Source organism: Neomonachus schauinslandi, chromosome 9 (assembly GCF_002201575.2).
Source record: "Neomonachus schauinslandi chromosome 9, ASM220157v2, whole genome shotgun sequence".
NCBI classification, from domain to species: Eukaryota; Metazoa; Chordata; class Mammalia; order Carnivora; family Phocidae; genus Neomonachus; species Neomonachus schauinslandi.
The window spans coordinates 43,239,403-43,264,373 of record NC_058411.1 but is presented as its reverse complement, the minus strand read 5'-3'; the positions used below and the strand labels follow the sequence as shown (position 1 = coordinate 43,264,373).

General features: G+C 38.3%; 1 protein-coding gene and 1 pseudogene across 1 annotated transcript in view; one reads left to right on the top strand and one right to left on the bottom strand.

The window, feature by feature from the left end:
- FBXO34 (F-box protein 34) overlaps nt 1–24,971 on the top strand; it is an 86,615-nt gene that overhangs the window by 8,665 nt on the left and 52,979 nt on the right. The gene's annotated exons all lie outside the window — the stretch shown is intronic.
- On the bottom strand, nt 18,410–23,816 carry LOC123325701 (annotated as a pseudogene).

Below are 24,971 nucleotides of genomic sequence, written 5' to 3'. Positions count from 1 at the left end.
AAAGAAAAGTATTGGAACTTCTAGTTATTTTTTTCATCCTTTTAGTATTTATTTTTGTGTTTGTTTTATGTTGTATGTAAAACATAGAAGTTTGGTAGTACATGCATAAATGTAAAATTTAGAAGTATATACATTTATGTGGGTGCATGTTAAAAATCATGGGAGTGGGAGGGTCAGAAAAGTTGAGATAACCATAGAGCAGTGCTGTTCAGTTGTTCAGTAGAAATATAATGTGAGCCATATGTAATTTAAAATTTTCTAGATTACCACATTAAAAATGGTAAAAAGAAACATCTGGAAGTAACTTTAAAAATGTTATTTAACATAATATATCCGAAACAGCAGGATTTGAACAGGTAGTCAAAAAAAAAAATTACTGAGATAGTTTACGTTCTTTTTTTTTCATGCAAAGTCTGAAATTTGATGTTCATATTACATGTAAAGATTAACTCAGTTAAGACAGGTGATATTTCAGATGCTCAAAAACCAGGTGTGGCTAGTGGCTTCTGTATTGGATAGTATAGATTTAGACCAATGATCATTCTGGTTTTAGATTTCTGTAATTGTCTCTGTAGTTTTCATAAATCCATTATTTACTCTCTTCAGTCTTTTTGTACACTTGCTGGGTTAATTGAACAAAAATCCCACTGGGATTTTACTTTCCCGAATCACATTTAAAAGTAGCTTTCAAGACTTTTCATAAGGTGGTTCATCCCATCTTTCTTCCTCACCTGTTTCTGGGACTGCCTGCAACAAACCTGGGGTTCAATTAGGTAGTTTCCTCAGCTGTGCCTTCCCTTTCCATTTCTGCAAATATAATCATCCATTTTGAGGAGCCTGTTCCCATAAAACCTTGGATTCTCCAGTCCCTCTACAATCTATTTCCGGAGCTGCCACTGTGTATATTAAGTACTCAGCCGCACCCTAGCACTTCATCATATACCGTTGTTTATTGTTATTGTTTCATAAATATTATTAGTCTTATCTCCCTTACTAAATACTAAGCTTCATATCTTATGTCTCCAAACTGTAATTACATAGTTAAAGGCTTAGCTTTTCCCCTTCATCTTTTTTTTTTAAGTTTATTTATTTATATCTACACTCAATGTAGAGCTCGAACTCACAATCCTGAGATCAAGAGTCGTATATTCGTTCCTCTGACTGAGCCAGCCAGGCGCCGCTTTTCCCCCCCATCTTTAAGGGGGGATTTAAATTTAGCTTTACATTTTTTGAAATTCTGTTTTGTTTTCTACTCTGCTGGTTAACTTAGACACCTTCTAGCAAATTCAGTTGCAGGAGTTTATGTATTGAAGTATTCATTTGGTTCTTGAAAATGAAGGAATTTAATTTTGTTTATAAAGTAGTCGAAGCTGTAAGATCACTCTTGGAACTACAGTAGGGAATTAATGATTAGCTGGAGTTTCTGAAGATGAAATTTGAGTTTGGTAAGGAAGTCTCAAAGGACACATTTGCTCTATTGTCCAGGAATCAAGAGTGGCAAACTTGTTTCCTAAGTAGGCCAAGAGATTTTATTTCAAGTTCAGGATTATTCTCTGGAGGTTTGTGGTACTTTCTGCACCCTGGTCACTTTAACCCTAGGGGATAGGTTTCTCTAGTTCAGGCAGTCTTCTAGTTGAAGAGCTCTACCATCCATTACAATGTTTTAGCTCATTTGGAATACTACAAAAAGGATGACGAAAATGGATCCTGAAAATAAGTCTGAAGAAGATCATATACATAGCTTTATGTTTTACAAATCCTATCTTTCATTTGATATTTTCTTTGCCTATTTTATATTTAACATGTTATATGATTATCTTGGTAAAATAGCTATATACCAACATTTTTAGCTTGTGGAATTTCAAGGCCTATTTGTTTACTATTCATTTACTAAAAAAAGTGCAGTATGTTTTAGATGCCAGGCATGTAAGCGCATTAGTTAACTTCTGTCACTTTTTCTCTTAGCACTATTTTACAAATCTTCTATATACTCTTTGGCAAATAACAGTCCTTTTTTTAAGATTTTATTTATTTGTCAGAGAGAGAGTATAAGCAGGGGGGCAGCAGGCAGATGGGGAAGCAGGCTGCCCGCTGAGCAAGGAGCCTGGGATCAGGACCTGAGCCCAAAGCAGATACTTAACCAACTGAGCAACCCAGGTGTCCCTGGCAAATAGCAGTCTTTAAGAATATATTCTTTTGTCTTATTGTTTAACACCCTGTGGGTTTTCCTCTCTTTTTGGCAAATATCATTAAGTAAAATTGTTTTTGTTTGGATATTTATTAATTAAAATGTATTAACATCTGGAAAGTTCACATTTTTTTTTTTTAAATTAGCAGGAGGTTATAAGTTTTCCTCAAAACATAACTTTACATTCAAGTTGCATATATTTGTAAGACTGTAGTATAAAATATTTTTACACTTAAATATTACAGTTATAAAACATTTTAGAGCTACTGATTTTTTTTTTTAATTGATGGTCTTGAAATTTAAGTGAAAACTTAAGCCATGTTAGTAACTGCTTTATTTCTGAATTGAAAAAATGAATTATTTTCTCCCGTCTTTATTTGATCTAGGGGCTTAGCTTTTGCATTACTGATCTTTTCAGTAACCCAAAATATTCTTGGGTATTTTACCAAAAAAATTACGAGATTCTTACTAAGTAGTTGTTATCTTGTTTTGTGAATCTACCTTGTCTATCCTGCTTAAATATTAATTAAACTCTTAGTAGAGAATGAGGAGTTGTAAAGCTTTTAAGAATTGTTGCTTTATGAATATCTCATGGATTTCCCCTTTAAAGGGACATAAAAACAAGGGCAGCATGCTTCTTTAAAAGATACAATTAATTTTGAAGATTAAAATTTGCTTGCCAACTCATTTGTTGGACTACTTAAATATTATGATTTTATGTTATTAAAGGTCTGTTCGTATGTCCCCTAAGTGTTTCTAAGGATTTCTTTTACCAAAAACTTGAATTTTTCTCGTTTAATGGCTCTGGTTTAAATGTATTACCTCTTAACCACAGTCCTAATTCAGTGGGAATTCCTTTAAAAGTCTTACTTACTTGGTTTCTTGAGCCAATCGCTTAAGGACTAGTCTGACAATTACTAATTTTTGTTTTCTGTAGAATCAGGTAAAAATTTGTTACATTGTTTATACCAAGAAAAAGGTAACAGGATTAACATATGCAAATTTTAGAAGTGTTAAGAAAACAGGGAAGGTCATTTTGGTAAATTTCTCAGAAATTTTCATTTTATTTCAGTTTCTAATCTGATTCACAAACTTTCACAGTTACTATTTGTAACTCTTCATAATCTATACTTACCTAACAAGAAAGAACCTTTTGTATGATTGTTTCAGTTAATCAGAGAAAAAGCCTATTTGGCCTTCTTGATTTTGCTAGCTGCCTTTGTTTGTTCTTACTGAAAGTAGATAATGAGAAATTAAAAGATAAATAATGTATTTCCGGCAGTAGAATGACCCCAATGCTTGGGTTAAATGGGTTAAAATGTTTTCTTGTCTTTTTTCCTCGAAAGAAGAGTTCTCAGTACTCTCCTTGCCCCCCCCCCCTTTTTTTAAGATTTATTTGAGAGAGAGAATGAGAGAGAGAGCGCAAGAGGAGGGAGGGTCAGAGGGAGAAGCAGACTCCCTGCTAAGCAGGGAGCCCGATGTGGGACTTGATCCCCAGACTCCAGGATCATGACCTGAGCCAAAGGCAGTTGTGTAACCAACTGAGCCACTCAGGCGCCCAGTACTCTCCTTGCCTTTTTCCTCCTTCCAGCATATTCTTTTGTCATTTTTGTGTCTAGTGGTTTTCTGGGTAATTAGTCCAGTGTGAGATCATGTTGAAACTAAAGTCAATGTAAGTCTTCAAATCATTAAAATCTGCATATACTAAAATTTCAAAAAATTTAAATGGAATATTTAATAGGATTAAAGAGCATTTATTTTTTGGATAGGTAATGTGTTCACATGGTTCAAAATACCAAAGGTGCAAAAAATGAGTTTTCTCCTCTCTTCTCTCTGTTGGGCACACTTTTCCCCTCACTGGGGGCAACAATTCTATTCTCCCTACCTTTTAAAAACCCTAAGTGGTAGTAGATTCTTCATACCATTATCTTGCCTTTTTCACTGATTTTTGTCCTTTACATATTATTATATGAAGAGTGTATTAGTGATAGAAAATCTAAACTAACAGTGGGTTAAACAACAAAGTACTTTTCTTACAAAGTTCAGATATGTGGTCTAGGGCTGGTATAGCACTCATGGTATTTCTCTCTCTTGTTCTGAGGCATGATGAATTGCACAGATATTAAGCAGACAGTTTGATGAGTTTTGACAATTGTATATAATAAACCCTGCAGTCGAGAACCAGCCCTCTAGCCTGTTTTCATTCCTTACCCCACCCCTTGGCTCTTTCTGTACTATTACTGCTCCACTGTTTGTTGGCCATGTCTTCATTGACCTAGCTGGATCTCCAGCTATTGGAGCCCATTCCACACTGCAGGATGCAAGAAGGGGCAAAGGTTACATGCCAGCGTTTTTATAGGAAGATTTTTAGAAGCTGCCACTTCACTACATTTCCAATCGTGTTTCATTAGCCATATTCATAAATACAGGCATACCTTGTTTATTGAGCTTCACTTTATTGTACTTTGCAGATTTTGCATTTTTTACGAAGTGAATGTTTGTGGTAACCCTGTGTTGAGCAAGTCTGTTGGTGCCATTTTTCCAACAACATTTGGTCAGTTTGTGTGTCTGTGTCACATTTTGGTAATTCTTGAATATTTCAGGCTTTTTCATTATTCTGTTTGGGTGATTTGCGGTGAGTGATCTTTGATTGTAATTGCTTTGGGGTGCCATGAACTGTGCCCATATAAGATGGTGAACTCAATAAATGTTGTGTGTTCTGACTACTCCACTGACCAGCTGTTCCTTTGTCCCTCCCACTGCTTGGGTCTCTCCCTATTGCCTGAGACACAATATAGTGAAATTGGGCTAATTAATAAACCTACAGTGGCCTCTCAGTGTTCAAGTGAAGGGAAGAGTTACACATCTCTCACTTTGAAATCAAAGCTAGAAATGATTAAGCTTAGTGAAGAAGACATGTCCAAAGCTGAGACAGGCTGAAAGCTAGGCCTCTTGTGCCACACAGCCAAGCTATGAATGCAAAGGAAAAGTTCTTGAAGGAAATTAAAAGTGCTACTCCAGTGAGTATATGAATGAAGAGAAAACAAACAGCCTTATTGCTGATATGAAGAAAGTTTTAGTGGTCTGGATAGAAGATCAAACCAGCTACAACATTCCCTTAAGCCTAATCCAGAGCAAGGCCCTCACTCTCTTCAATTCTGTGAAGGCTGAAGGTGGTGAGGAAGCTACAGAAGAAAAGTTTGGAACTAGCAGAGGTTGGTTTATGAGCTTTAAGAAGCCATCTCAATAACCTAAAAGTGCAAAGTGAAGCAACAAATGATGTAGAAGCTGCAGCAAGTACCCAGAAGATAGAGCTAAGATGATTAATGAAGGTGGCTTACACTCAACAACAGATTTTCAATGTAAATGAAATAGCCTTATATTGGAAGAAGATGCCTTTTAGGACTTTGATAGCTAGAGAGAAGTCCATTGCTGGTTTCAAGTCTTCAAAGGACAGGTTGAGGGGCACCTGGGTGGCTCAGTTGTTAAGTGTCTGCCTTCGGTTCAGGTCATGATCCCAGGGTCCTGGGATCGAGCCCCGCATCGGGCTCCCTGCTCTGAGGGAAGCCTGCTTCTCCCTCTCCCAGTCCCCCTGCTTGTGTTCCCTCTCTCGCTGTCTCTCCCTCTGTCAAATAAATAAAATCTTAAAAAAAAAATCTTAAAAAACAAAAACAAAGGACAGGTTGACTCTCTTGTTAAGGGGATAATGCTAATGATGACTTTAAATTGAAGCCAGTGCCTGTTTACTATTCCAAAAATCCCAGGGTCCTTAAGAATTATGCTAACTCTACTCTGCCTGTGCTCTATAAATGGAACAACAAAGCCTCGATGACAGCATATCTGTTTACGACATGGTTTACCCAATATTTTGAGCCCACTGTTGAGACCCACTTCTCAGTTACTGAAATATCACTGCTCATTGGCCACCCGAGAGCTGTGATGGGGATGTTGTTTTCATGACTGCTAACACAGCATCCATTCTGTGGCCCATGGATCAAGGAGTCATTTCAACTCTCAGGTCTTTTTATTTAAGAAATCCATTTTGTAAGGCTGTAGCTGCCATAGATAGGTGTTCCTGGGCAACGTAAATTGAAAACCTTCTGGAAAGGAGCCACCATTCTAGATGTCATTAAGAACATTTGTGGTTCCTGGGAAGAGGTCAAATTATCAACATTAACTGGAACCTGGAAGAAGTTGATTTTAACCCTCATGGATGACTTTAAGGTGTTCAACACGTCAGTGGAGGAAGTAACTGCAGAATGTGTTGGAAATAGTAAGAGAACTAAAATTAGAAGTGGAGCCCGAAGGGGCGCCTGGGTGGCTCAGTTGGTTAAGCGTCTGCCTTCAGCTCAGGTCATAATCCCAGGATCCTGGGATCTAGTTCCACATTGGGCTCCTCGCTCAGCAGGGAGCCTGCTTCTCGTTCTACCTGCCACTCCCCCTGCTTGTGCTCTCTCTCTCTCTGACAGATAAATAAAATCTTAAAAAAAAAAATAGTGGAGCCTGAAGATGGGACTGAGTTGCTGCAATCTCATAATCAAACTTGAACAGATAGAGTTGCTTATACATGAGCAAAAGAGTGGTTTCTTGAAGAGTCGACTCCTTCTGAAGATGAGGATTGTTGAAATGACAACAAAGGATTTAGAATATTACATAAACTTAATTGATAAAGCAGCAGTAGGGCTTGAGAGGATTGACTCCAATTTGTAAAGGAGTTCTGTTGGTAAAATGCTATTAAACAGCATTGTATGCTGCAGAGAACTTGTTTGTGAAAGGAAGAGTCAGTGTGGCCAACTTCATTGTTGTCTTATTTTAAGAAATTGCCACAGCAACCGCTATCCTGATCAGTTAACGGCCATCAACACAGAAGTTAAGATCCTCTACCAGCAAAAAAAATTAAGACTCGCTGAAAGCTCCGATGATAGTTAGCATTTTTTAGTAATAAAGTATTTCGAAATTAAGGTATGTATGTTGCTTTTTTATTTTATTTATTTTTAAAGATTTAAAGATTTGAGCTGAAGGCAGACGCTTAACCTACTGAGCCACCCAGGTGTCCCTCTATGTTGCTTTTTTAGACCTAATGTTGCATACTTAATACACTACAGTATAGTGTAAACATAACTTTTATATGTACTGGAAAAGCAAAAAACTCATTTGACTTGCTTTGTTGTATTTGCTTAATATGGTGGTCTGAACTGAACCCACAATATCTCTGAGGTATGCCCCTACTTCACCGTAAACTGACAGGAAGACAAGTGAGTAATGTGTTTTTCAGGAGTTGCTCTCTTAAAATGCAGATTAGGGCACAAGGTTAAAATGCGATAATTTTTTTTTTTTGCCTTCTTTCTCATTTACATTCCTTAACATGTAGAAACATGTTCCCGCTAATCTTAAAGTACCCTTTAACTTAATTGGGGAAAAAGAAAGTAATCAACAAATATATTCAATTTAGTTCCTTTTCCATAATATTTCTTGTGTTTCTCTTTCTAACCTTTTATTCTGCAGTTGCCTTGTGGGCTCAGATAAATTATGTAAAATATATTCTGCTAAATTGTGATTTTTTATAGAATAATAAGTGGGTTTTTTTTTTTTTAAAGATTTTATTTGTTAGAGAGTGGGCACATCAGCGCCCACAAGCGGGGGGCTGGGGGGGAAGGTTTGGAGGGGGAGGGAGAGAATCTCCAGCAGATTTCCTGCTGAGCACAGAGCAGGAGGAGGGGCTCTATCCCGCAACCCTGAGGTGGTGACCTGAGCTGAAACCAAGAGTTGGACAGTCAAGTGACTGAGCCACCCAGGCACCCCAGAGAAATAAGTGTTTTTAAAATGTTTTTAACTCTGTAAAATAAACTTTTGGTTGGAACTTGAGGGAAAAAATTCATAGTAATTTTCCATACAACCAGGTGGTATTATGAGCTGTACTTACTTTTGAAATAGGAAATAACATTCAAAAAAGGATGTATACATATGTTTTCCCAAACTATATGATGTCTTAGAGAGCAGACACCTCATACTCAGCTATTGTAGCACATAGCATTGAACCTTTCACTTGGTAGATTGCATTTTTTCTCTAATTGAAGTGAATCTTGGGAAAGTGGTAGAAAAATTATTAGACTCCCAGTAGCAATGTTGGTCCTTCAGGGGCAGAGGGGAGAAGCTATTTATATAATGTCGTTTTTTTAAAAGATTTTTTTTTTTAAAGATTTTATTTATTTGACAGAGCGAGAGAGGGAACACAAGCAGGGGGAATGGGAGAGGGAGAAGCAGATTCCCATGCTGAGCAGGGAGCCTGGTGTGTGTGGCTTGATCCCAGGACTCTGGGATCATAACTTGAGCCGAAGGCAGACACTTAACTGACTGAGCTACCCATGCACTGTATATAATGTCATCGTTAGTACTTTTGAAATTATCATCTATTTAGGTAAAGAAATTTAATGGGCTAATATCTATGCTCTAAAGAGAGACTTTTAAGATACTTTCAGTATAGTATCCCATTTTATCTGGAGGTCAAGTTTGTAATTTTTTTTTTTTTTTAAAGCCATGAAGCCCTAATAAGCCAGAGAACATTGGGAAAAAAAATATTTCCTATACTTAATAAATGAGTTTTGTAGTCATCCTCAGGACCCTTCCTGAGGTCTTCATAATTTAGAACAGAAAGTTGTGTGTCTCATGTTTTTTCCTGTGTCCTTAGCATGAAAGTGGTGTGTAGCACATGGTTGTTGTTCAGTAAACATTTGTTGAATGAATGAATATTTATAAATTGATTTCTTTCTTTTGATTTTGCTAGCACACATTTTTTGGGCGGAGAGGGAGATATTGTTGAGAGACTACATAATAATAGACGTTTTTGCTTATTTGTTAGGTAGTGGTGGTGGTAATCAGGTAGGCATGTTCTTGCCTTAGGATTTGTATTGGCTTTTCCCTGTGCCTAGAACACTATTCTCTTAGATAAATCTTCATGCCTAACTTCCGCCCCTCCTCTGAATCTTTTATATATCACCTTCTCAAGAAGCCCATATCGACCACTCTGTTTAAAATGGCAATGGCTCCCCTCTCCCTGTACTTCCAAGTTTCCTTGTCCTAGTCTGTTTTTTCCCATAGCAATTACCTCCTTGAAACATATACTATATAATTTACCTAAGATTATTACTGTCTCTCTCACCACCAGTGTTCGTTCCTTTAGGGGCGTTAGACTATTCACTGTATTTCAGGTGCGTCATAGATGCTCAGCAAGCATTTGTTGAATGAAGGTAGGAAGAAGGTAACATGTGAGAAAATAAGTTATAAAATCATTTTTATTTTAAAAATTTGTATTTAAAAGTACTATTTCCATGATTTAAAAAGTTTTGCTTTTGGAGACCACTGTGTTCCATTATGATGCCAAGGCAAAACTTGTGCAAGGTTTAAGGACTATATTCTCTTGGTGGAAAAGGGACTGAGTTTTGGCTTTGCTGAAATACATAATCTGCTTCAAACCTTTAGCACCTTTTTTGGTGAAGTTGTTTGTCATAGCCTTCAGTGGTGGTTTAGTTAATAAGACAGTCTCTAGGTTTGAGTGTGTTCCATTGTGTGCAGATGGAACATTTATTTCCTAATGGAGGTGGCTTTCCACAAAGTGAGGAATGACGATAGTAATAGCTTCCTTCCTTCCTTTCTTTGGACTAGGCCTTATATTAAACATGTTATGTGTATTTTATTTTCTAATCTTTATTAAAACCCTATGATGAATGTATTCTTGTCCCTTTTCTTTTTTTTTTTTTAAAGATTTTATTTATTTATTTGAGAGAGAGAGAATGAGAGACAGAGAGCATGAGAGGGAGGAGGGTCAGAGGGAGAAGCAGACTCCCCGCCAAGCAGGGAGCCCGATGTGGGACTCGATCCCGGGACTCCAGGATCATGACCTGAGCCGAAGGCAGTCACCTAACCACTGAGCCACCCAGGCGCCCTCTTGTCCCTTTTCTTGGGGAAAACTTAAGAGGTTTTAGAGGTCAAGTGGTTTGCTTAGCCATTAAGTGTGTTGAAGCTGGAATTCAAATCCAGGCAGTATGACCTGTAGAGGAACTTTGCTACCCAAAATGTTTTCCTGGTGAAGAGCACCTAGAAGTGAAAAAGAAATTAGAAACAACTTAGTGGAACCCTGATGTCACAGAGACCTTTATCTTTATTTGCTCCAGCTTCGCATGACTTCAGTTGATTGAATGAGGCCACTGTGATTGAAACAGTAATATTGTGTTAAAGTTAACTAATGCAACTTAAAGTATATTTTAAATAAAACCAGGACTGGCTCCTAGCCAGATCTTCTGTTGTTTGAATTTGGGTTAGCTCAAGAACAATTAATTTTAATTTGTTTTAAAAACAATGGTGATTTGTGGAGGGTGAATTAGAATCTACTGTTGGAGGAAATTATGCTTAAGGATACATATTTATATGCTGAAGCCAGTAGTGTGTTTTGCATAGGAAAAGTTGTAGGACACTATTGTGTGGAGAGAATAATTTTATTAAAAAAAAAAAAATGCTCCAAAGCAAGGCATGAGGTACTACTTTTGGAGATATTTTGAGACTTTTTTTGGCCTGAGATGACCATTGGGGAGAGTGTTTCCATTTTAAGTTTCTAGAACTGTGATGAGAACATCCGACTGAATGAGGTGCTTTTCTTGATGCTCCCATTGAGTTTTAGTGGGATAAAATACTGACAAAAGCTTTTTCTTAATACTTCTTTTTGCCCCTTTGAAGTAGCCAGCAGAGGCTTCTTTTTCAAATGCATGTTTGTTCATGGTGGGGGGAAAATGTAATGGTTCAGAAGAGTTTATGATGAAACAGTAATCCCCTTTCCTTACCCCTCCCCACCTCTGTTCCCTCTCCAGTGGAACCACTTCAGTTGTTTCTAAGATTGATTCATAATTCCCCATGTTAATGTAATTTTTCCATTTCTTGATTTGCCAATTTTAAGCATTATCTGTTGACTTTCTGCAGTGATAGTCAAGATTTGGCTCTCATTTACCACCTGTAAAGAATTAGAAGGGAGCTGAGATTTTACCCCACTTGAAGCTAACAAGTTAGCCTGCCACAGTTTCATGGATGCTGGTGGAAGACACAGAGTTAGAGATGAAGTACAGTTTATTACTCATAACAGTAGCAGTAGCCAGAGTATCAGCATTCGTTTGTGCCAGTGTTCTGAGTCTCAGTTCCCACAGGGTACTGCAGAGAGGGCACATAATACTTATTCACATAGTGGGTTTTGTTACTGAAGAAAACTCTGAGCTCAGAGATTTCAGATATTTTATTACAGGCAGTAAGTATGCCTGCCCTTTGTTCCAGAGGGAGACAGTAAGCATGCTTGCTTTTTGTTCTTGAAGAAAACACTTTCTGTCTTGCTGTTTGCTATATGAACATCCTTGAAAATACAGTCCAGAACAATGAGCAGACAGTGCCTTGCCTGAAAGACATAGAGACCCTTTACGAATTATTTCCCAACACCACTACCCCATTTCCCATCTTCTTTCTGCTGTAGTTCTATCATTATTTTTAGCTCTCTGGTCACCTTGGTAAATACTATGTATTTATTTTTATTAACACGAACAGTAGGTGATACCTTTTGACTTCCTGCTTTGAAAGAGGAGTACTTAAGACAGGGATCCTTGGGTGCCTGGGTGGCTCAGTTGGTTAAGTGACTGCCTTCGGCTCAGGTCATGATCCTGGAGTCCCTGGATCCAGTCCCGCATCAGGCTCCCTGCTCAGCAGGGAGTCTGCTTCTCCCTCTGACCCTCCCCCCTCTCATGTGCTCTCTTTCTCTCATTCTCTCTGTCTCAAATAAATAAATAAAATCTAAAAAAAAAAAAAAAGACAGGGATCCTTGATCCTTGTATGTGTTAGAAAACCAGTGCAATAATAAGTGAAGAAGAAAATTAGTTCCCAGAACTGAGAGCACTGGAGGATAGAGTAGGATTGGATCCAGGTGCTCAAACCTTGCTTTGAAGAGCTTTTCTCTTGCTGTTAACCAGTCTGATTTCCTCCTTTTAGCTTTATTTTCAGGATCCTCCACACCCTGCCCACCCCTTACCCACCTGTACAGGTTCTAGGCTTTGTGTTTATTTCCAAACAAGTTATGGCAAAGCAGAGAGAATGGATTAGAATAGTTAAGAGCCTGGTCAACATGCATACTCTTACAGATGGGTCTGGGGTCAGCCTTGTATGAATCACATGTATTAGGGGTGGGGAGAAGGTAATTCTCCAAAGATAAAACAGGATGTCCTCCCCATATCAGAATTCTCAGTTGTATTCTTTTGCGGGGGGGGGGGGTGGTAGTATTATTTGCTTTTATAGCTTCCTTAATTTTTCCATTTTTAAAGATAGTATCAAATTTCTAGTATCTTTTTCATACTTACCTTCCTTGATACCCTCTATCCTCCTGCTCTGTTCTGTGTGTGCTTTGTTTAGAATTGCTGCTCACCTGACATCTTGTGACTTGCTTTCATTATGCTCCTGTTTCCCATATATTCCTCTTTCTTGGTTTTATTGCCTTGTTTTGCTAGGTAAGATGTGTGGGACGTAAATTTTGAGCAATTCCTTGTCTGAAAACATTTTTCTCTATTCTTTTTTTTTTTTTTTTCTTTTTTAAAGATTTTATTTGACAGAGAGAGAGACAGTGAGAGAGGGAACACAAGCAGGGGGAGTGGGAGAGGGAGAAGTAGGCTTCCCGCAGAGCAGGGAGCCTGATGTGGGGCTCGATCCCAGGACCCCGGGATCATGACCTGAGCTGAAGGCAGATGCTTAACGACTGAGCCACCCAGGTGCCCCATTTTTCTCTATTCTTAAACTGGATTGTTAGTGTGGCTGGGAATAGAAGTCTGGGTTGAACATAATTTTCTGTCAGAATTTTAAAGGCATTGCTTGACTCTTAGTGTCCTTCATTATTGATGAAAAGTTCTAGGCCAGTTTGATTCTTGTTCCTTTGTAGTTGAGCTGTCTTTTCTCTGAAAGTTTGCAGTATCTTTTTTATCTCTTGTCTCAAATTCTCCAGTGATATGTCTTGGTTTGGGCTTCTATTTGAGCATTGAGTGGGCCCTATTAATTGGAAGACTTCTATAAATATAATAACATTAATCTTTTGTGGAAAATTTATATTTCTTCAGAAACTTCCTCCAATTTGTTTTTCTTTTCATTCTGGAATCCTTTTTTTAATTTTAATTTTTTTTTATTGAAGTATAGTTGACACACAATGTTACATTAGTTTCAAGTGTACAACATAGTGATGCAACATCTCTCTATGTTATGCTATGCTCCTCACAAGTGCAGTTACCGTTGGTCTCCATACAGCACTATTACAGTACCATTGACTGTATTCCCTGTTCTTTATGGAATTCTTATTAATCACATGCTGACCTCCTGGACTGATGCTGTGTCTCTTTTGATAATTTTTTGTCTCTGTTTTTGTCTGCTTTTTAAATTTCATCTTTACAACTTCAAACCTTATATTGCCTTTTTAACTTTATTTTTTATTTCCAAGAGTCTTTTCTCATTCTTTTTTGCCTTTTCACAGCATCCTGTCTTGCTTTATGTATGCAAAATCTTAACTGAAGGCTTTTAACAAGATCTATTTTGTTTTATGAATTCTGTTTCTTCCTTTGTCACATTTCTTTAACTTTGTGTTTCCTTGTCTCTTTCATGATACAGATGTTTGATTCTGATTTAACCAAACAAATGGAAGAATGAAACAATATAAAATGGTTAGGATCTCTCTACCTACCTAAGGTCTGTCAACTGGTGAGCTTTGCATTAGGGTGAGCAGTTAGAGGGCCTCATTATTCTTGGCGAGTGGTGCTAAGGCCTATAATAGCTGCTGTTAATTCTCTTCAGACGGTTTAATTTTATTAAAGAAGGATCTGCCAGTTAAAAAAATTTTTTTAATAATGTAAAATCTCAAAGATTATTAGGATTATGAAGAGAGTCAATGATCTAGGGTCTGGAAATGTTCAAATAGTCATCTTTCCTGTGTTTTAGAGTGAAAAGTTTCAGGGTATAGAGTAGTAGTATAGCAGAGAGCAGCCCAGATGTTGGAGCTAGACTGGTTGGGTTCACATCTGGTTCTGCCACTTAGTTACAAGTTACTTAGCCTCTCAGTACCCTACTTTTCTCATCTGTAATATTCAGACAGTACTAATATTCACCTGGAGCACCTGGGTGGCTCAGTTGGTTGAGTGGCTGACTCTTGGTTTCAGCTCAGGTCATGATCTCGGGGTCTTGAGATCGAGCCCTGCGTTGGGCTCCATGCTTCGTGGGGAGTCTGCCTCTCCCTCTCCCTCTCCCCACCCCTGAAATAAATCTTTAAAAAAAAAAAATACTAAGGTTGTTATGAGGATTTAGTTGAAAATACATATTAAATACTTGGCATATAGTGAATTCTAAGAAGGTGTTAATTTTCCTTTTTGCTCTGCCAATAATAATTATGTAATTTAGGTATGGTGGTGATTGCCCAGAGCAGAAATTTTGGTAGGATTAGGTAATTTTAGAATGTGTTTTTCTCTTTAGAATCTCAAAAAACACTTGGTATCATTACTTGAAGTGCTGAAATGTGTATGTGCGAATGTTTTCATAAAGGTCTTCGAAAGGTTCCCCTCCCCCAAAGGATCTTACTAAAGATAACTTGGTAGGAAAGGTAGTCTTGGGGCATAGCCAGAAAACTAGGAATGAAAAAATACTATTTTCATGCCCAGAAACCTCTATGTACAATCAGAATCATATGTGCTCAGGATGTTAGGGAAGCTTTGTTCCCATACAAAACACCCTGACAATCCTACTTCTTGGACTTCAGAAAATATTGAAAGTTTCTTTATAAATGGATGTCTAGGGCAGGACTGGCAGGAGGAAATAATTCTTGAAAAAAAATTTTTTTTCTTTGAGTATGCCCCCATTATGTTGGAACACTGTGAGATTTTCCTCACCACACTGCTGAGTATTTGTGAAATTCGGGTGAATTAAATAAGAGAAAAACTCTTGTGTGGTGGTTCCGGTCTCCCTACCTGCTCCAAACTTGACCCTAATTTGAACTAGGGTGTTTTAGTTTGAATTATTTATCTTGTTTTTTTTCTTCTCCCACATAGTGGAGGAAGTCTTTGGAATCTCTTATTGTTCCTGTTATTATGTACTTTTTAAAATGCAACACACTCATAAGTAGAGTCACTGAGCCCCTATATATTTACCAGTTAGTTTCAACATTTGGCTGTAGTTGTTTGTTCTTGTCCCCAATTTTTTTTTAAAAGATTTTATTTATTTATTTGACAGAGAGACACAGCGAGAGAGGGAACACAAGCAGGGGGAGTGGGAGAGGGAGAAGCAGGCTCCTTGTGGAGCAGAGAGCCAGATGCGGGGCTCGATCCCAGGACCCTGGGATCAGGGCCCTGGGATCACGACCCGAGCCGAAGGCAGACGCTTAACGACTGAGCCACCCAGGCACCCCTAAAAACAATTTTAAACCAAATTCTAGACATCATGTCATGTTAGCTCTGAATATATCAATATGTCTTTTATTTTTTTTATTTATTTATTTTTTAAAGATTTTATTTATTTATTTGACAGAGAGAGAGTGAGAGAGGGAACACAAGGGGAGTGTGAGAGGAAGAAGCAGGCTTCCTGCGGAGCAGGGAGCCCAGTGCGGGGCTCAATCCCAGGACCCTGGGATCATGACCTGAGCCGAAGGCAGACGCTTAACGACTGAGCCACCCAGGCGCCCCTCAATATGTGTCTTTTAAAGAGACATTTTTCCCCGTAACCACAATGCCATTATTCTGCCTAACAAAATTAACAGTTTGCTGTAATGCTTAGCTTCTGAATTTTATTCTCCATATTAGTATCATCAAATTCCTTTATGTCATCTAAAACCCAGTTAAATTCAAGTTACTGGTATCATTTTTAAGTGACCTGTTTTGTTTTGTTTTTATTTACATAAACATTTGTATTTTGCAAGTGCTTGACTTTAACTTAACATAGAAGTTTTTTTGAAACACATAAAAGTAGATGAAATCCATGTAATAAATCCCCATGTACCTATGACCCAGCTTTGACAATTATCATCAACTCAAAACCCAGTTTTCTTTCATCTGTTCTTCTACTTTCTTCCTCCTGGGTTATTTTCAAACATCCCAGATACCATTTCATTTGTAGTCTAGTTAGTGTATCTTTTTTTTTTTTATTAAGATTTTATTTATTTATTTGACAGAGACACAGGGAGAGAGGGAACACAAGCAGGGGGGAGTGGGAGAGAGAGAAGCAGGCTTCCCGCTGAGCAGGGGGCCTGATGCGGGACTTGATCCCAGGACCCCGGGATCATGACCTGAGCTGAAGGCAGATGCCTAATGACTGAGCCACCCAGGCGCCCTATTTAGTGTATCTTTAGATAATGACTCCTGGGGCACCTGGGTGTTTCAGTTGGTTAAGCATCTGCCTTCGGCTCAGGTTATGATCCCGGGATCCTGGGATCCTGGGATCACTGGGATCACTCCCAGTGTCAGGCTCCCTGCTCAGCAGGGACCCTGCTTCTCCCTCTCCCTCTGCCTGCCGCTCCCCTTGCTTGTGTTCGCTCTCTAATAAATAAATAAATAAAAATCTTTGAAAAAAAAATAACTCTTAAAATGTATATATAGGTATATATGTATTTACCTCCCCAATTCCTTAGTATCATCAACTATCCAGTATTCAAATTTCCAGTTATCACAGATGTCATAGTTTATTTATTTATTTTTCAAATGTCATAGTTTTAATCAGGATCCACATAAGGTCACTACCTTCTTGCTGGTTGGTAATGACTTTTAAGTCCTTTTTAATTTAGAGGTTCCCACTCACTACCTTTCTTTTTTTCCTCTCCCTTGTAATTTATTTATTTAAAGACACCAGGTTATTGGTTCTTTAGAGTTTCTGAGTCTGGATTTTAATGATTACATCCATGTGGCTTAGTTTAACATGTTCTTAGGTCTTCTCTGTTAAGCTGCTATATCACCATTGAGCATACTAAATATTCTTGTAATCTGAAGATACAAAGGTTATTATTTTGTAAATCTTAGAATTTGATTTAAATACTATATAAGTATATAAGTATTTAACTATATAATGCTAGTCACCATTTAAAGTGTGGCCTTTTCTTTTTGGTGAAACAGTTTTTGTAAAGTGAGTTGATAGCTAATTAGAAGTTGTAAGCCAGATTCCTTGGCACTTCACATAATGAACAACATGAAAAGCAGCCCTGTAAGGGCAACATTAAAAAGAATTTTGTTTACTGATGTTATGCAATATCTCCTACCTTTAGCCTTATCTTCTTAAATATGCAGATACTGGAGTTACACTGTTTTCTCATGTAAAATGAGGGCAATATGTATATCAGTGGCCTTTGGTGGGTCTTGAGAGAGAAAGCATCTAGCACAGTGCGAAGTATGGAAGAGACCTTTGAATGTTTCCTTTTCTGTAAGCATGGTCATAATTGTGAGACTCTTCTGTCTTTAGTAGAAAGTTTTAGGTATAAGACTGGTGACCAGGGAAACCATACCTAGTCTAAAGGGTTAGGTTGGGTCAAGAGCAGGTCTGTCAGAGTGAACCAGGGTGTATACTCTGAGCCACTTAGGACAGGTTATGGAATAGCTGGTTAGAACAGATAGGTCATGTCACATGTACCCATGGTTCACTGTTCCCTCTTTCCCCCCAACTTCTTTGGTTGCTGTTTGACAGATTGTACGGTTCAGAAGATGGGCATTAGATCAGTTCTAGGAGTATAAGAAAAACAGTGATTGGATTACTAGGAAGAGAGAGCAGCAGATGTGGCCATGGGGAGCTAGGGACCAAGCAAGCCAACTGGCCAAAAGATGTAGATAAAGTTCCAGCAGCAGGGAAGGACAAGCTGGTTGCAGAGAAACATGCAGAAAGTCTAATGAGAACAAAAGTGAAGGAGCAGTTTCTGGTTCCTTAAATGATACTTTCTTTCATGAGGCCTCAAAATTGTTTACGGGTAAGAACATTCGAGCTAAGCCTCTACGTTTGAATAACAGAACATCAAATGGAGATGACTTTTGGCATTTATTCCTTTGTATCAGATAGAATCAGACATTTGGACCTGGGATAATGACCATCTGCTTGCCTCTTCTTGGTTGTGTAAGAAATTTGTATGATGTTAGGCTAGTTATTAGTATAGAAATTAAAAAAATTTTTTTTTTGCAGTTTTATAACTTTGACAGTCCGTGGTTAGTTCTCACCCACGTTAACTGTCTGTAGATTTTTGAAAGTGGTGACAGGTACATAGGTAACCAGTGTATAGAGCTGGTTTGGTGAATCTTCATCCTTGTTACATTTGCTGGACAACTGCACACATATATGGTGTGGAACCTTCCTTATTCCTTTGGCCCTGACAGTGTTGTTGAGTCTGGTGTCAGTGTGCACATCTGGAGTTCTCATCTCATTCATGGCAAATTTCCAGATATCTTTGAGTGCCTGAGGGGCACACTTCTTGAAACTCACTCCATGGATGTGCTTCTAAATGTTGATGGTGTATTCTCTGGTTACTATCTTGTTGATGGCAGAATGGCCCATCTTCTTGCCACCCTTCTTTGCGGGAGCTGTTCTGCCAGGCCCTGGTTGGAAAAAAAAAAAAAAAGAATAGTAAATGCCCTGGCTCACATCAAGTGATTCTGTCATATCTTGTTTGGGGGAAAGTGTAGGGATAGCAGAATCTTCTCAAGAAACTCCCTTTAGTAGTAATTTTTCTCATAGCTAGCAGCTGATCTGCATACTCTGGGTAGAACAGGCTTTATAATTAGAAAGTAGTGTTATAAGTTACTTATTAGCTATGGGAAACAAATTGTATGATATTTCCTGGGTTTAAAGAAGAATTGATTAAAGGCTAAGAAATTGTTTTTCCTTCTTTGGCAAGGTTCTTTCTAAATCTAATCTAGCTAGTCTTTGGGCAAATACATCAAAGTGTAAGGACTTGCTTCTGATTTGAACTAGATCTGTGTCTCTGGTGAATAATAGAAGTAGTAAGGAGGCTAAGTTGTCAGAGTTTGTGAAGCGATTCTGAGGCAAATAAATCTTGCCACCAGTGTTTGCTCCTAATGTTCCTTTAATTTAAGCAAAGATAGTTTCCTGTTCCTGTTCTGGAATAATCTCTGCAAACAAATATGTTGAGAATATTGGAGCAGAGTGGAGTATGAGAAATAGTCAAGGACATTGTGCATTCATTGACTGGAGTAGAAGGTACCCACAGTGGCCTATGTTAATTCTGATACAATAGAACAACCTAGATAAATAGATAAAACTGTTTTAATACCCATTAATTTCTAGCGCTCTTTACAGACACTCTCCCCCTTTTAAGCATAGGCTATTCATTCTTTCAGTAAAATGTTGTATACCAACTATGTCTTAACACCATTAAAGAACTGACCCAGCTGTTGGAAAATAATTATACAAGAGTGAGCACTAATTTTGGTTTGCTTTGAACAAAGTAGACAGGACCTTTCTGCATAATTATAGTATTGAGTGGGTACTGTGCTAAGGGATCTAATCCTCACCACAACTCTGAAATATCAGACTCAGAAGTAGTGATTCACCCAAGGTTATGTAATGAAGAAAAAATGGCTACTCTTACAGTAGAATCCAGGCTTTACAGGAATTGAAGTGATATTTTGCTTAAAAATTGGGGGGGCGGGTCTGTAAATTACTGTATCTAAATAGGCTGTGATATCAATAATTTACTAATTTTTACTAAATATTACAAGTTAGTATTTGAAAACTGGGGACCTCCCTTGACCTCCCCCATGGGAGCTAAACTAGGATCGGGGTCTCCAGTTTCATAGGTGTTAGCTTGTGGGGAGCTGTTGGGAAGGGAAGAATTTGGATCCCATTATCTATTTCTAAGGTTGTAAGGTTTCTGGAACTTTTGAAGCCATAGGAACTTTTTAAAAAATCCCCTTAATTTCTTTCTCCCTCATCTTGCTTCCCATTCCTGCCCCCAATAAAAATAATCATATTTGTGAAAGAGGGCAAAGGGTATTGTGAACTAGCAGGTTCAGGCGGATGTTAAGTGTGGAGGGCAGGAAGCTGTGTTTACTAGGACCAGGTTATTGCTTGAGAAGAAATGTACCGTTAGAGAAGAGAGACTATCTGGGCACAAGGGTAGTAAAGAGAGGGACAGTTCCAGTTCCCCTTGAAAACTGTTCATTCATATGGATCTTGTGGTGCTGATCTAAAGAAGTTGTTTCACTGGACCTGCTGGAAGACCCTTGTTCTTTGTCCAAGTGGATGAGAGGTATTTTCTTTTTGAACTATAGTGAGGGGTCCCTTGAGCACATTGGTGCAAAATGGTGTATAGGAAATGGTCAAGGGCATTGTGCATTCATTGCCTGGAGTAGAAGGCACCCTCAGTGGCCTAGGTGGTTCTGATACAATAGAATACCACTCTTTGGTTGTAACAGAGGAGAACAACAAAAGCAGAATAATTCTCAGTTCCTTAAATTTTCGCACTTTATTTGGAGATCCATGTATAATAGTAAATTTATTCATAAGTGAATTGAACTAGCAAGTTTTTGCTTGGTTGCTATTGCAGCTCTCACAGTTCCTTTCCCTACAGGAATCCAGGTGGATTCTGGAGAAAGGTTCTTGGTTATGTCGCCTGGCTTGGTGATCTGCTAAAAAAACACTTGAGATGTACTTCATATACCTTCATGAACTTGTGACCCTGAATGCACCAGAGCCTAATGCTATGATGGTATTAAATAAACTTCCTCCTTTTGCATTTAGGTTTTGAAGTTTGAAAAGCATGCTATTCGTTCTTTGGCAAAGGGTGTATGAAGTTGAACAGTCTTTATTGGTGGAATGCCTTCTCTGCCACAGGAGAGGTTCAGGCTGTGTGACCTTTTAGGGGCTGGGTTATTAAAAGGACTCAAATATCATATTGGAAATAGGTAACCTTTAGATTATATATACACATTTTGTTCATTTATAAAATGTAAAAGTTAAAGATTTTCCCAAATCTAGAAAAATAAGACTGGAAAAAAGATTTTAAATTTCTTCTTTCTTTATTCCTCACCCACATTATTACGTTTCATAGCTCTAATCAGTATCTGTGTTTCCCTCCTATTTGGAAATATGGTTAGTTCATACATAACAGAGTTATTTTTTTTTTTAAATGGAGGGGTGGTTTTCAAACTTCCTCTGCTTTCCACAATCCAAATACCTTCGTAACTGTATCAAAAATGTAAATAAAGCTTATCTCCCCATTGGTTCCATTTCAGCAAACAGCTTTAAGTCCCTCTCCACTTACCAGGCAGTCAGTTTTTGGAAAAGGATGGTGGTTTTGTTTTGTTTTGTTTTTTAATGTGTTTATTTACTCTGGTGGTATTTGCATACACACAAAATATATAACTTAATTCATTTATAAGACAAACTAATTTGTTCAGCTAAAGCAAATGAACAACCAAATAAAAACCTTTGTCCTTTATTCCAGTTGCAATTTTTGGTAGCTTTTATTCCTTGGTTTTCTGACATATTCCAGGCTATTTTCGAGCTGTGCTGTTATGCGCAGGTTATAAGAAATTGACCATCTTAGGTGAAAATGGCAGAATTGTACAGCCTTAAAGGAACTTACTGACTCATTATTTGCCCATCGCTGCACATCTTTTCAAGAAAAAGTAGACAGATTTGCTAAGATCATTGGGCAAGGGATACAAACAAAACATTATATTTTGGAAGATAGCGGCTTCTCTTTTGAAAATATTCAAAATACAAAATAGCACTAAAGAGCAGAGGTGAAAGTTTGCTTTGATAACACTGCGGAATTGAATGTCTCATTTGCAAACACTTGTAAGTAACATTGTATCATATAATGGGCTTCTCTTATTAGCTTGTTTGAATATATTGGTGTTTCTTTTTTTCCATTTATGGCTGGCTCACTAGTGTCTGTCTGAATGGCTCTATGAACAATAGACCTCACTCACTGGTTTGTGTTGTCTTCTCCATGGGCCAAATTGCGACTACAGATCCATGATTCCAGTGGTGTACCTATTTAACAACTTATACTATTCCCTTTAGGAATCAACTGTAACGATCTATACCAAAGGATATTTGGCAAAAGTGGGAATATGACTTTGAACCTAAGTTTTTTTAAGTTTACATTAGAGAGACTTATAAACGAGTTTTTTAAAAAATTTTTGTTGTTAATGAAATAGCTTAAAGAAGTGTTGATTCTGTTCAGAAAAGACCTCAGATGAGCTGAAATTTGAAGTGTTTATAAAGATAGTTCCCTGTTTTTAAGTGCTCAAAGCATTTTTTGCTAAGCATTTTACATGCATATGTGCTAAGGACACAAAATTATTTTTGTCATTATTAGACCTACAAGTGAGGTGTTAAAAAAAAAAACAAAACTCCACGGGAGGTTCTGATCTGTAGCTAAAGCTGAGAACAACTACTTTAGGAAGATTCACAGATAGCTGGCTTGGGTCTCTGGGTGGATGGTTATGCTTCTTGGAGAGAAAATATGGAAAGAAAGTGGCTTAGTGTATAAATGTCTGATTGGGCTGGGAGTTGGAAATAGGATCTGAAGCCCAGAGGCAGTCAGTTCTAGAGATGAGGTATGGGAGAATTATTGGCAACAAGATGGTGTTACAGGGTTAGGTAAAATTGCCCTGGGAGAGCTTGCATGATGAAGAGAAGACCCAGAATCCTGAGAATCTTGACTGAGTAGGTGGAAGGAGAGGAACAAGAGAACAGATACGTAGGTGTTCAAAAAAGAAGCAGGAACGTAAAGGAGTGAATGGTATTTCGGAGGCCAAGAGAGAAGATAGGGTCAGGTTACAGAGAACAGAGGTGCCTGGTATATGGTGGGTGCTCAATAAATACTTGTTGCAAGTAGAATTTAGTTTTAGAAATCATAGGTTTCCACTGGATCTTCAGTAAGGAGGTTACTGGTGACCTTGGTAATAATTTAATTGTAGTAGTATTTCTCCTACCTTGCTCTAGGCTCGTCTTATTCACCTTTGTAAGTTCCTTATTCTCTGCTTTAACTATCAGAGTTTTGTAGGGCTTTGCTGTAGGCCATTGGTTCTCCACGTGTGGCTACCCAGACCAGAAGCATCAACATCACCTGGGAACTTTTTTAAAAATTTTTTTAAGTTTTATTTATTTATTTTAAATATTTTATTTATTTGACAGAGACACAGCGAGAGAGGGAACACAAGCAGGAGGAGTGGGAAAGGGAGAGCAGGCTTCCCCACGGAGCAGGGAGCCCGATGCGGGGCTCTATCCCAGGACCCTGGGACCATGACCTGAGCCGAAGGCAGACGCTTAACGACTTGAGCCACCCAGGCGCGCCTCACCTGGGAACTTGTTAGACATGAAAATCCTCAGTCCCTACCCAGACCTACTGAATCGGAAACTCTGGGGATGGCTCCTAGCCATTTGTACTTTAACAAGCCTTCCATGTGATTGTGATGCTTGCTCATATTTGAAAACCAATGTTTTAAGACCTTTTCTCTGTCTATGCTTTCTTTCTAGGCATTTAGTTTATATTATCATGGCTTAAGTTACCATGCTTTGTGCCCAGACTTCCAAATTTACCTCCTTGGTCTAGTTCTTCTGAGGACCAGGTCCACAGATCCATTTTGACTTGGCTGTCTCACAGTTCCTCCAGCTCAGCTTGTTGAAAACTGAACTCAGAATTTTTCTCCCAACCATCTTTTCCCAGGCTCAGTAATAGGCACTGTTATCAATGCACTTGTTCATGCTAGAGACTTAAGCTCGATTCATGTGAGTTCTTACACAAATACTAACAAGTTCTAAGCACATTCCACTATACTGGTTTAGGAGACACACACACACAAACAAACGAAATGGTGATAATGAGTAAGTGCCCCCCAAGTTAAGTGTAAGATAGTCTTTTAGGAAGTGTCAATTCTCAGAGCTGCTAATAAGTGATCAATCAGCCTGCCTTGCTGAGTGTGATTCCGGAGTTTAAAGGTTGCTATTATAAAACATGGTCTCTAAACTGAAGTGTTCATCTTGTGCTCAACCAAATAAGCTTGTGTATAAAAGTATAACATATCTGGTTACTGTTACAGGATTGACTATACTGTTACAAGATTAAAAGTTATGTCTGTTGTAATCCATAGTGTGTAGAACTCTGGGGCCTGAATGTTTTGGATCAAGTCATGATAGCACCACTTGCTGTGACTTTGGGCAAGTTAACTTTCCTACACAGTGCCTCCATTTCCTTATCTGTAAAATGGGGATAATAACCATCCATACCTCAGAGTTATTAGGATTAAATATATTTGAGACTTTGGAGTAAGCAGTGCCAGGCACATAGGTAAAGGTTCAATAAATGTAAGCTGTGTTATTACTGTCTCTTCCACTTCATCACTCTACTCCAGCCATTCTTGAATTCTCTTAGCTATTCAGACATACCATGTATTTGGATGCTTTAAAATGCTTATGCAGGGGTGCCTGGGTGGCTCATTTGGTTGTGTCTGCCTTCAGCTCAGGTTGTGATCCCAGAGTCCTGGGATTGAGCCCTGTGTCGGGCTGCCTGCTCAGCGAAGAGCCTGCTTCTCCCTCTTCTCTGGCCCCCACCCCACCCCCCACTGCTCTTGCTCGTGCCTTGTCTCTGTCTCAAATAAATAAAATCTTTTAAAAAATTATTTGTTTATTTGTCAGAGAGAGAGAGAGCAATAAAGAGAACAAGCGGGGGGGGGGGTGGAGTAGCAGGCAGAGGGAGAAGCAGGCTCCGCACTAAGCAAGGAGCTTGATACAAGACTCG